This window comes from Pinus tabuliformis, chromosome 8 (genome assembly GCF_031772625.1).
Source record: "Pinus tabuliformis cultivar Carrire ecotype Pingquan chromosome 8, CPIR1, whole genome shotgun sequence".
Classification (NCBI taxonomy): domain Eukaryota; kingdom Viridiplantae; phylum Streptophyta; class Pinopsida; order Pinales; family Pinaceae; genus Pinus; species Pinus tabuliformis.
In genome coordinates, this window is record NC_142294.1 from 1,781,667,261 (window position 1) to 1,781,680,544 (window position 13,284).

The following is a 13,284-nucleotide window of genomic DNA, read 5'->3' on the forward strand; positions in this document are numbered from 1 at the left end:
TCAAAGGGAAACAAGGAGGAGGACATAAAAGCAATGGTCCATCTTAAAAAAATCCATTTCAAGATATGTCATCCTCTAAAAATGATTTAGGAATTAAGTTTTTCTACTATGGAAGGATGGGTCATATTGCTACAGACTATTATAAAATGAAGAATCATGAAAACATATATAGACACAAGAGGCATACATGGCATTTTGTTGGCGAAGATTTGAATCATGATCCTAAATTTTTTGTGTTTGACGTTTCTCTTTCTACTGAGACTGATGAGGTTGGAACTTGGTTTGTGGATACTAGAGAATCCACTCATATGACATGTAATAAACACTGGCATGAAAATTTTAAGGAGACCAACAATAGTGCTAAAATCTACCTAGGAGATGACAAGACATATTCGATTAAAGGGTATGAAGATATCCCTATGGTATTTCCTAGTGATAATATCAGGTGCATCCAAAATGTCATATATGTGCCTATTATTAAAAATAATTTGATCTCTGTTTCCATGATTACAGATCAAAATTTAAAGGTAGATTTTTTCAAAACTTACTATATTGTAAATGATTTGCTAGATCATCAGAAGATGGTTGCATCAGGAGTAAGAGTTGGAGGCCTATATAAGTTGAATGTTACATGCATTCCATATCAAAATTTAACTTCAACGACTATGACAACAGAGAATCTTTTGCATCAAATGTTTCATCGCATCATCCTTCATGACTTATTTTTGTTGCAGAAACAATGTATGGTTGACGGGCTTGGTATTATAAGAAATTACCATATTGTTTGTGGATATTGTGCCCTTGGAAAAATGCACAAGGATGAATTTCCCTCTAGATTAAATAGGAGAAAGAAAGATATACTTGAACATGTGCATACTGATATTTGTGGACCTATGCAGACAAGGTCCTTAGGTCAAGCTTACTATTTCTTGTTATTTATTGATGATATGACAAGGTATACTTGGGTATACTTTCTTAGCAGGAAGAGTGATGCTTTTGAGTACTTTAAAGAATTTATAAATATGATTGAAAAAAATACAGGGAAGGTCATTAAAATACTCTGCTCATATCAAGGGGGAGAATATAGTCTTGGAAAATTCATCAAATATTGCAGAGATCATGGAATAGCACAACATTTTACAGTACCCCACACTCCACAATAGAATGGGGTTACATAAAGAAAGAACAAAACTCTACTGGAGTGTGCAGATAGCATGATTACAGGTAAGAACCTATCTAATTGTTTTCGGGAAGAATCAATTAGTACTTCAGTTTACTTAAATAAAAGAAGTCCAACTAGGTGTCTTGATCTGAAGACTCCATTTAAGGCTTTGTATGGTTTTAAACCTGTAGTCCATCACTTGAGAGTATTTGGTTCTAGATCTTTTACACACATTCTTAAGGAAAATAGGAATAAATTGGGTGCTAAAGCTATAAAATGTATATTTGTAGGGTACTTATATGATTTAAAAGCATATAAGATGTTTAATCCTCTACTCACAAGGTATTTTAAAGTATAGATGTTATCTTCCATGAATAAGTTGATGAAGGGAATAAGGACATAAGTTATGAAGAGTGGCACATGCCTTTAGTTATTGATGATAGAAATGATGAAGCCAAAGACAATAATTTACAACAACAACTACAAAAGAAAGAGGAGTCTAGTGATGTGGATACATTCAATAGTCAAAGTTCATTCATAGGTGAGCAAGAAATCAAATAGGATATAATTAAGGCAAGTCTACTACAAAAGATATTAGGACAGTAGATTCCCTTACCTACAAGGTACGCAAATTATGCTCTTATGACTAGTGTTTTAAATGGTGTTGAGCACATGAATTATAATTAAGCAAATCAGTATGATGAATTAAGGTCAGATATGAAAGAAGAGTATGAGTCCCTAATTAAAAATAAAACCTGGGAATTAGTTGAACTACCAAAAGGAAAAGAGCCCATAAGTTGTAAATAGTTATATAAACCTAAGTTCAAAGCAGATGGTAGTGTAGACAAATATAAAGCTAGATTGGTGGCCAAAGGGCAGTCACGGAAATAAGGAGTTTATTATGAGGAGATATTTTCTCCTGTAGCTAAATAAAATACTATTAGGATGTTAATATATCTAGCTACAAAGTACCATTGGAGTTTACACCAGCTAGATGTAAAATATGTTTTCTAAATGGAGATTTGAAGGAAGAAGTATATTTAACACAACCTGAAGGGTTCATTAAAAAGGGGTAGGAATACTTGCTTTGTAAATAAAAAAAGGCATTGTATGGGCTGAAACAACCTCCCAGATCTTGGTATGAGAAAATAGACTCTCTCTTTTTACATCATGGTTATAAGAGAAGTAAAAATGATCCAAATTTGTATACCATATTTCATTCAAAGCAACAGATTGTGTTGATTTCCTTATATGTTGATGATTTAATTGTTATTGGTTGAAGAAATTAAAGTGCCGATGTCACAGGTATTTGAAATCAAGGACCTTGGAGAGATGCATTATTGTCTGGGTCTTGAAGTCTTGAGGGATACTGGCCATACTTTTTTTACTCAAGGAAAATATGTCAGGGAATTGTTGAAGAAGTTCATAATGGATCAGTGTAAATTTTCTTCAGTACTTGTAAAATTGAATGTTAAATTTCAAAGTGATAATGGTTCTAAAGAGTTCAATGCTACACTGTGCAGACAATTGGTTGGAAGCTTGATTTACTTGACTACAACCAGACCTGACTTAGCACATTCAGTTAGTCTGTTGAGTCAGTTTATGACAACACCTCTTCAAAATAATTGGATGGAAGCAAAAGGTGTCCTAAGGTATCTTCAAGGAACCATAAATTTTGGCATTAAATATACTAATTATTTTGATGTTGAACTAAGAATCTATTCAGATTGGGCTGAAAATTGGGATGATATAAGATCTATAACTAGGTATTCTTTCAATATGGGGTCTGTCGTAATTTCTTGGAGAAGTAAAAAGAAGATTATTGTATCTTTATCATCAGTAGTGATCTAGGTCCGGGTGTGACGAAGGACCCTTCCAAGACATTTTTCTTTCGTGATGTGTTCAATTACATTTTTAAGAGAACATAAATGCATACATCTACATGTTGTAAAGAAGAGGAACATGACAGTCATCAGCACATGAAAACATAAGTTGTTGATAATGCAGTTTGTCTAGTAGAGACTACATCTCCGGGCCCCAGTGTCAAGATGGTGTAGGCCGCTGCATTAAGTCCTGTCAATAATGATGATGTACAAAAGAGGTGATGTCGTGATCGCACAGGGAAAATGCCCTCACGCAGGAGTGGCTCAAAGAGATGTTACAATATAGGAACTGTCAGTTAAAAGACTGCTATCAGTATGACACCAACTCATGCATGATGAGCATCCCACCAACATGGCATAAAAGGGATCTCAATGAAAACATACATGACAACAACATGAGTATCCCATGAACATACAACAAAGGGATCTCAAAACATAACATGATGAATCATGAAAACAAGTACATCACATAGACGATTCCAAGTCACATCAAGTAGGAATCGTGAAAACAAGTAATAGACAAGATCCCTCATCAACATCAAACAGGGAGCTATGCAACACAACGCATACCAAAAGAAGTACATGTACAGACTGCATATACCTCACAACCAGGGGCCATATGAAGAAGCAGATGTCAACTGCTGAAGTTGTTCGTGCCATCGATATCGCGACATCAATCGCATGGTAATGGCTGCTCGCACATAAACGCTGACACCTGCATTCCACTTAGAAAATTCGTTGGAAAATAAAATTAGAAAATGAAAGATCTGAGTGCACTATCATATTTGTGGCATCGAATAGTGCAAAATCGACTATCAAATTTCTAAATTCTGAGAAATTGAGAATCTGGAACTGAAGGAATCTTTTAGATTCCCCTTAGATTCCTTAAAGATTCTACTTCTTGGGTGGATTGGAAATATGCAACTCAAAAGGCGAATCTGCCCTCGCCATTGCGATCCCTACGGAAAACCATGAAAAATGACTATAAACTTGACTATATTCCGACATGGAGAAAAATTACCTCCTTGGGAAAATTTCAAGGATCATGGTTCCGCTCCCTGTTTCTGCAGCAGTCATGATTCCAGCTCCATATTGAAAAATGGCCAAATAATGCATAACTCTGATGGAGAAACAGATAACAACATTGTGTTCATGGTGTCGAGAAGTGCTGAAACCATATAAAATTTGTCAAATTCTGACAAAGTGAAAATTCGGCTCTCTTGCAAAATTTTGCCTCGAACTGCATACACTACCACCTCTCCCTGGGCGCACTAATAAAGTGTGTTTAAATAAAAATTTGTCAAGCGATTTTTTGAAGTGACAGTTAGCTAGGTTGGTTAAGGAGCCCAGTTCATATGGAGGAGGTCGGGCGGTCAAACTCCTCCTCCTTTTTTCATACATTACAAACAACAAAATTTTAAATTTAAGTTTCGATTGGGCAGGGCTTGCCTTGGGCAGCCTGCCCACCATACCTACCTCCCACCAAATCTTGTTATAAATGGTGGTGTTTGAGGCTGGGTCCACGCCCAAAGCATTGGCCCACCTCAATATACGTTTAAGTTTTGTGTTGAATGGGTTGGGTCAGTGCCCCAAGGGCTGGCCCACTCAACTCCTATTTACGTACATGGTTGTTTGGTGGGTGGGGTAGGGGGTCATGGCCCATCCCTCCACCAATCTATATTACTTTTTTATGTTGAAGAGTTGGGGTGGCGGGGTTGGTGTCCTGACACCCTTTTTTTATATATTTTTTTGTATTTAATTAAAACAATATGTCATTTGCAAAAATTTTGATTTTAAGCCGAACGAGTTATTTTAACGAGGCAAAATTTTTCCCCAGAATCTGGCCGGAGTTGGCTGGATTCTGTCTGCTGGAAAATTTTAAATTGCAGCCTCCTTAAGCTTTCCCAATCAGCAAAAGTCAACCCAACTTTGATTTCCTCTATCTTCCTCATCCAGGCTCAGATTGATGAACCATTCACACCACCACAAACATGACAATGGGATATTTAACATGAACCTTGTTCGAGCATAATCCAAACGCTTTGATTTTTCAGCATTCATAAGCCCTCTTTGCCCTATGTGGGTCTTTGCAACCACTTGGATCAATCCTCCCCACTGAAGAGTGTTTGGTCCTCAAAAAGCATGAAAAATACCCTACAACTTCTCAATATCTTGTCTGCATGACAAGCGTCCTGAAAGGTCTCACTTCCATCTCCTTCACCCTTGTTCTTCGGAGGCTTAAGCGATGAACCGACACCTGCCACCTCTGCAACTTGTAGTACATTGTTTTGCAAATTACATGCTTGAATTTCATGACCAACTAATGACCCAAGTGTCCCACACTTGCCACGAGTTTATAACACATAGTCGGTGGTCAAGTTTACATCAAGATGGACACAATACCCCAGCTACGAAAACAACGCCAACATATCATTGTTGCTTCAAAAGGTGATGGAAAACACATCATCACTACAACACATGATTTACAAAAACAAGGCCAAACACTATTTTGTTTTGACAAGTGGTGGAAACACAATATCACTTTCAAGTTTATCATGCAACTCAAAATAAGACCAGACATCATTGTTGTTCAACAAGTGATAGAAAACACATCATCACTTTTACATTTTGAAATGCAACAAATGATTTACAAAAGCATGACAATGACACACTAACATATCTAGAAAACATTTTCCACATATCAATGTGAATGGGTAATCTCCTTGTGGTGGTTTTTCTTGTCGAATGACTGTTTCATCTGGTCCATGCAGTGACACTTTGTCTTTAGGGTGATGCTTTGGATGGAGCCTACAACAAGTGGCTCTTTGATGGCCACTTCTATCGCAATGACTGCAATAGCTTTTCTTCCTCTAGATCTGCATAACATGTTTCTTTACCTGCTGTTGAGAGGGTATTTCACGCCTCATCCTTTTTTGTGCTTCCATTCTTTTCCAATACGTAGAAAATGTATGGTTATGTAATCCACAAAAGTTACATGTTTTTCGATTCCATGTTTTACATTCATCTTTAGCAACATGATTAGGATCGAAATGAACATTCAAAAATCAAAACTGGTTATACCTTTCCTTGCCATCTCTGGTCTAAGTATGGCGATGAGAGCTTGCTTCAGCTTTCTCCCTACAATGGAAACTGCCATGGGATGATGGGGATGTGTTCCCATCATTGTCTTTTCTTGACGATTTCAACGATGTCTCGGAAGCATATGACACCTTCGAGCACTCTCCCTTGGTGTGTCTCAAGCCTGCAAACTGAGGTCTCTACACAACCTCGAATGGTTGAGTCATGTCTTGGTTATTAACACCAAGTTTTTCTTCCTCCTCATTCCCTGTCCTTGTAAGGAGCCTCATGTTTGTCCCTGTAATTGGGATCCCAAAATATCCAATGGAAAGCATACTATGTGAAGACAAAACCAAAAGGAAATCAACATCTTTTACCTCCTCTGTCAATTTAGAAAGAACCGATGAGGGTTACTCATCATCTGTTGTTGGTGGTTTGCTAGCTGTCTTGGCGGTTTCTCCAACATCCTTTCTGACGTACCCAAGTCCTGCCTGACGAGGTAATTTTTCTAATTTTATGGGGTTGACAATGCCTTGGACATTAACGCCCAAGACGTTTCCTTCATACCCCATTCTCTTCAATAGTTTGGAGGCAATTCCTGTGGTATGATTTTTGAAAACAACGAAATCATCATCGTGACACATACATGAATTTGGAGAACTACTTTTTACCTCACACGGGTCACGTTGCAGTTTTTCCAAGGCCTCGTCCTTTTCTTGCAGCTGTCGTAGCAGACTATGTTTCTCCTCTTTCTCTTCATGTAAACGCATCTTCAATTCAACGTTCTCTATTTGAAGGTTTTGGTTGTTGTGCTTCAGTTCTTCCTGGGCCTCTTCCGTGGCTTGCAACTAAAGCTGCAATCTTTCCTTTTCCTTTGTCTCTTTCTGTAGAGTTTCACACATTATATCTACCCTTTTCGAAATGTTGAGCATGGTCTCATAAATCGCTTTTTCAACCTCTGTCGCTGCATGTTCCATTGTTCATGCTGCAATTCACATCAACGCAAGGACTGCTCTGATACCAATTGATCCAGGTTCGGGTGTGACGAAGGACCCCTCCAAGACCTTTTACTTTCGTGATGTGTTAAATTTCATTTTTAAGAGAACATAAATAAGTACATCTGCACATTGTAAAGAAGAGTAACATGACAATCATCAACACATGAAAACATAAGTCATTGATACAGAGTTCATCCAGGAGGGACTACGTCTCCGAGCCTTGGTGTCAAGATGGTGTAGGCCACTGCATTAAGTGTTGTCAATAGTGATGATGTATAGAATAGGTGATGTCGCAATCATACAAGAAAAATTTCCTCACGCAAGAGTGGCTCTAAGAGATGTTCCACTACAGAAACTCTCAGTGAATAGACTCCTATCAGTATGACATGAACTCATGCATGATGAGCATCCCACCAACATGGCATAAAAGGGATCTCAATGCAAACATACATGATGAGACAATATGAGTATCCCATCAACATACAACAAAGGGATCTCAAAAGATAACATCATGAATCATGAGAAGGAGTACATCACATAGAAGATTTCATGTCACATCAAGGAAGAATCATGAAAACAAGTAATAGACAAGATCCCTCATCAACATCAAACAGGGATCTGTGTAGCACAATGCATAGCAAAAAGAAGTACATGTACACACTACATATACCTCACAACCAGGGGCCATCTGAAGAAGCGAATGTAAACTGCTGAATTTGTTTGTGCCATTGATCTCGCGACATAAATCGCATGGGAATGGTTGTTTGCACATAAATGCTGACACCTACATTCCACTTAGAAAAGTGGCTGGAATATAAAATGAAAAAATGAAAGATCTGAGTGCACCATCAGATTTGTTGCATCGAATAGTGAAAAATCAACTGTAAAATTTTTGAATTCTGAGAAATTCAGAATCTGGGGCTCAAGGAATCTCTTAGATTCCCCTAGATTCCTCAAAGATTTTTCTCCATGGGTGGACTGGAAATATGCAACTCAAAAGGTGAATTTTCCCTCACCATTGTGATCCTTAGGGAAAAGTGTGAAAAATGACTATAAACTTGACTATATTCTGACATGGAGAAAAATTACCTCCTTGGGAAAATTTCAAGGATCATGGTTCTGCTCCCTGTGTCTGCAGCAGTGATGGTTCCACCAACATATTGAAAAATGGCCAAATAATTCATAACTTTGATGGAGAAACAGACAACGTCATTGAATTCATGGCATCAAGAAGTGCTGAAACCATATAAAATTTTTCAAATTTTGACAAAGTGAAAATTCAACCCTCCTGCAAAATTCTACCTTGAACTACGTGGACTACCTCCTCTCCATGGGCGCAATGATAAACTTTGTTTAAATAAAAATTCATCAACATATTTTCCCAATTGACGGTTAGCTGGGTTGGTTAAGGAGCCCTATTCATATGAGGGAGGTCGAGCAGTCAAACCTCGCCTCCTCCTTTTTTCATACATTACAAACAACAAAATTTTAAATTTAAGTTTTGGTTGGGCTGGGCCTTCCTTGGGTGTCCCACCAACCATACCTACCTCCTGCCAGCTCTTGTAATAAATGGTGGTAGTTGAGGCTGGGTCCGCACCCAAAGGGCCAGCCCACCTCAATATACATTTAAGTTTTGTGTTGAATGGGTTGGGTCCGCACCCCATGGCCCTGCCCACCCAACTCCTATTTACATACATGGTGGTTCCATGGGATGGGTTGGGGGTCATGGCCTGTCCCTCCACCAATGTATATTACTTTGTTATGTGGAAGAGTTGGGGTGGCGGGGTTGGTAGCCCGCCACCCTTTTTTTTAATATTTTTTTTGTATTTAATTAAAACATATGTCGTTTGCAAAAATTTTGATTTTAAGCTGAAGGAATCATTTTAACAAGGCAACAATTTTTCCTAGAATCTGGCCAGATTTTCCTGGATTCTGTCCACCGAAGAATTCGAAATTATGGCCTCCTTAATCCTGCCCAATCAGCAAAAGTCAACCCAACTTTGACTACCTCTATATTCCTCATCCGGACTCAGATTGACGAACCATTCACACCACCATGATCAATATGACGAGATCTTTAACATGAGAATGGTTCAAGCACAATCCAAACAAATTGTATTTTGAGCATTCATAAGCCCTCTTTGTCTTGTGTTTGTCTTTAGATCCACCTAGACCAAGTAGAATTTGTGTATCAACTTGTATGTATAGCCACTTGTGAAGCAATTTGGTTGATAAATATTTTTCATGATGCATGAGAAGAATAAAAGGATGCTACGATGATGCAACAACCAAAGTTCAATAAAGGTGGAAAATAATATTATTTTTCATAAACACACAAGACATATAGATACTCAATTTTATTTGATTAGAGAAAAGGTTATGTCCAAAGAGATTTTTCTTGAATATTTTAACAACTAGAAAATGTAGCTGATATCTTCACTAAGCCTGTTGGGAAGATCAAAGTTGAATTGTTTAGGGATGATGCAAGTGAATCATTTCTACATTAAGTGGGAGAGTTGAAATTAATGGAGAATGTTTGTTTCACAGTTATGTTGGTGTCTTAGTTTAGACTTATTTCCTAATTTCTAGGAGATAGTTTTGATATCTCTAAATTGAATCTAATCTTATTTATTTATGATTTTATGATCAATGGAGGTAAGTGGTACTGCTTGGGAAGTCTCTTGGTGTAGCACATCTCACCTATGAGCTGCAAGTTTCATTCTAATTTGTCTTTCTATTGTTATCAGTTTTTACAAAAAAAAAATAGAGGGGATAGAACTGATGATTACAAAGTTGGGTATTAAAATAACAAACTACTATGATTTATAGAATCTTCTTGGTTAGATGTAATATTGTTGTTTTGGTGTGACATTGAAGTCAAAATAGTCTAGTAATATTTTTAGGGTTCACTAATTGAGTTTCCTAAGATATTTCATTGATGCTTCCAAGGAGTTTAGAGGAGCTAGTATAGTGTTAGAATAGGTTATATATTTCCAAGCAATTTAGAGTTGGTACAGTGTAGAATAGGTCATATAAAATAGTTATTCATAGGTCATGTAAATTGTTTTATTCTACTTCGTCATTTACTTGTGTAAAGTTTTAAGGAAGCTCTATCCCACTCAGGTCACCCAACAATGATTTTTGGTGGACATTGAAAATACAACTCAAAACATGCCTTTGCATCGAGATCAATATTGTTTATCTCATTGCCCCTTCAACATGAAATCCCTTAAATCTCTGCATGGAAAGTGTCAGCTACCTACCAAACATAGTACCCTATATGGCCATTCAACATCATTCAATGTCAACCACATATTGTTAGCACAATAGTCATGTAGAACCCCATCCCATGATTTAATGTCACATGTGTTCATTGATACCATAAATGAATGCATTGCCAAATCCAATGCAAGTGTTCAAGGTTTGAATTTGTAAACACATTTTGTTTCATCATCCATTTTTATGTATTTCCATTTTTATTTATTTATTTTGATTTTGATTTTGTATAACTTAAAGTATAAAAGTTAAAAATAAAAAGTTCCTATGTTGGAAGTTAGGATAGTGTCTTAATATGCCCTTCTCTTTTAAAAGAAATATTGTCTTTAAATATTGAGTTGTAAAAATTATTTTAATGTCACTAATAGTTGGTCCCTTCATATTGTGTATCCTTCCACTAGATTTAGACTTTTTAAATATTAGATTTGCGCTATTGACACTCTCATGTTTCTACAACTACTTCTAATTGTAGTTAGGATAGAGTGGTAGCATGACCTTCCCTTTTAAAAGAAACATAATCCTTCAATATTGAGGTGTTAAAATTATTGTAAAATCACTAATAGTTTTTAGCTGGTCCCTTCATATTGTGTATCCTTCCACTATACCTAAACTTCCTAAATAGTACATTCAAATAATTGGCACTCTCATATTACTACTACTACCTGCAATTGTAAGTTAGGTGAAACCTTTTAAAAAAATAGGGAAGGATTGTATGAATTCAGGGATTCAATCATATACTTTCTTGAAATAAGACACATCAAATATATATTGGTTCTTGGAGTGGACCCTAAGAGAAAGTTTGTACGACACTTGTCAAGTATAATATAAAATTTGATAAGATCTATAGAACTTTGTGTCTATCTTCTAGTGGTCCTTATCTTTGAAAGCTTAATGCTTATATGGTTGGAGATGAGGATATCCATGATTTCCTTCTTCAAAAGAATGTTATGGAGTGTTGTTGACATTTCTCTTGACTCTATTTTGAGCCAAAGCCAAATTATCTTTAATTGTACTAAAAATGGTCATTTTGTGTGTATTCTACTTGATAAATCATGGATGTCCCTAGAATGTATGAGGTGATAGATGCACAATTTTTTATGTGGATACCTTATATAGTGAAATTTTTGTAGCACCATGATAGGCAGTATTGGACCACCATTTTGCAAGGGTTAACAACTGAACCCATTATCATTGTTGGTTTAGTGCAAACTATCACAACTAAGTTTCTAGGAAATTATTGTTTGTTGAGAAATGGAAACAAGAAATTCCAATTTAATTTGTCCTTGAATTAAACTGAGAATTAAAATTGAATTCTATTCTCATATAAAATTGTAAATAGATAATTAAGTTTAATTAAGTTAACTAGATTAGGAATTTCGAGTTGGAAATATTTTCATAGTCATGTATATGTTCTACCTAAATTTTTGGGATATAGTTTGAGTTTAAATTGAGTTGGAAATTAGATCACTCACTTTACTAAGTTAAGTTAAGTTAAATTAGTTCTAAATTGTTTTTGGAACTAATAGAGGACTAACAGTCAGTTGGTGTACTAATGCATCCACTAGTGCTACTCCAGTTAACTAAAGATTCCCTCATGAGAAACACATGCATGTCGATTATGAGAAAGACGTAGTTGAGACTAGAGTGGAGGGACAATGTACTATCAATGGTATTATTTACTGGAGTCTAACTAATGTGCATGTATCACAGATTGATCCTATGTTTCGATTGGGAAGTTTTGGAAGCATGAATTCCATTTAAATAAAGGCTATTAATCCTAGGAATTACACAATAGATTAGGGGCAGAGTTGCTGAATAGGCTAAGGATTTGGCTTGAGCTACCTTGTTAGTTGAGAGAGTTGAGTATACTTGTGTGGAATTTTTCTAGTGAGAAAAAGATTTAATCTTCACTCATATTTCTAATATATGCAATACAGTAACGAGGTTTTGAGTAGTGGCTTTCCCCAGATACATCTTGTGTTATGTGCCATTTATTTATCTTGTTCTTGTTCTTATTATTTTCATTGATCTATTGGATTCCACTGATTGAAAGTAGAAGTAGATTCTTGTCTTGCACTTTAGTACATTGCATGAGCTTGTGAATCTATAAGATTTTCTAGATGGTATCGGAGCTGAGAACAATATACTAGAGGAGGTTTTGAAGTTTTGAGTTTTCGGTTACAGGTGAAATTCGCATTTGCAATACATAATTAAAGATCGGTAGATGGCATTCTACAGTTTGTGGCTCGAGTATGCCTTGGAAGGCAACTTAAATTTTATAGACTCGAGGGACAGAATGGAAGCTGTGCTAGAGGATAATTTCTTGAAGGAATTCGTTGATCAATAAATTCTTAAGACAACAGCATCAGATGCAGAGAATTTGGCTGAAGGGAAGAAGTGTGTGGGGAAGGCAAGGCGGATAATACTTGATGGAGTTCAAGATCACATTGTCTCAATTCTCCATGGCATGGAAACTTTGTATGCTATGTGGAAAAGATTGAGGGAATTGTATCAGAACAATAGTGACCAAAGGAAATTTCCACTGAAGGACAAAATTTTAAATATCAAAGTGGAGAAAGGCAAGACTATTCCAAAATACTTGACCAATTTCACTTAATGTCGTGATGAACTTGGAACTGTTGGAATCATGACTGCCAAGGATGATATGGTGAGTCTTTGTCTTCCATGACTCCCAAAGAGTTAGCATAGTTATCGAGACTCTATCAATCGTCGATAGAAGGTGCTAGATTGGGAATGACTATGGTCTAATTTGATGTAGGAGGAGATCAGGAGGAATGGCAAGGATGCCTCTTCATCAAATATTGATGATGAAGAGAATTGTGCCTTAGTGATTAAGGCGAAGAAGGGAAAGAGGAATCTTCCCATT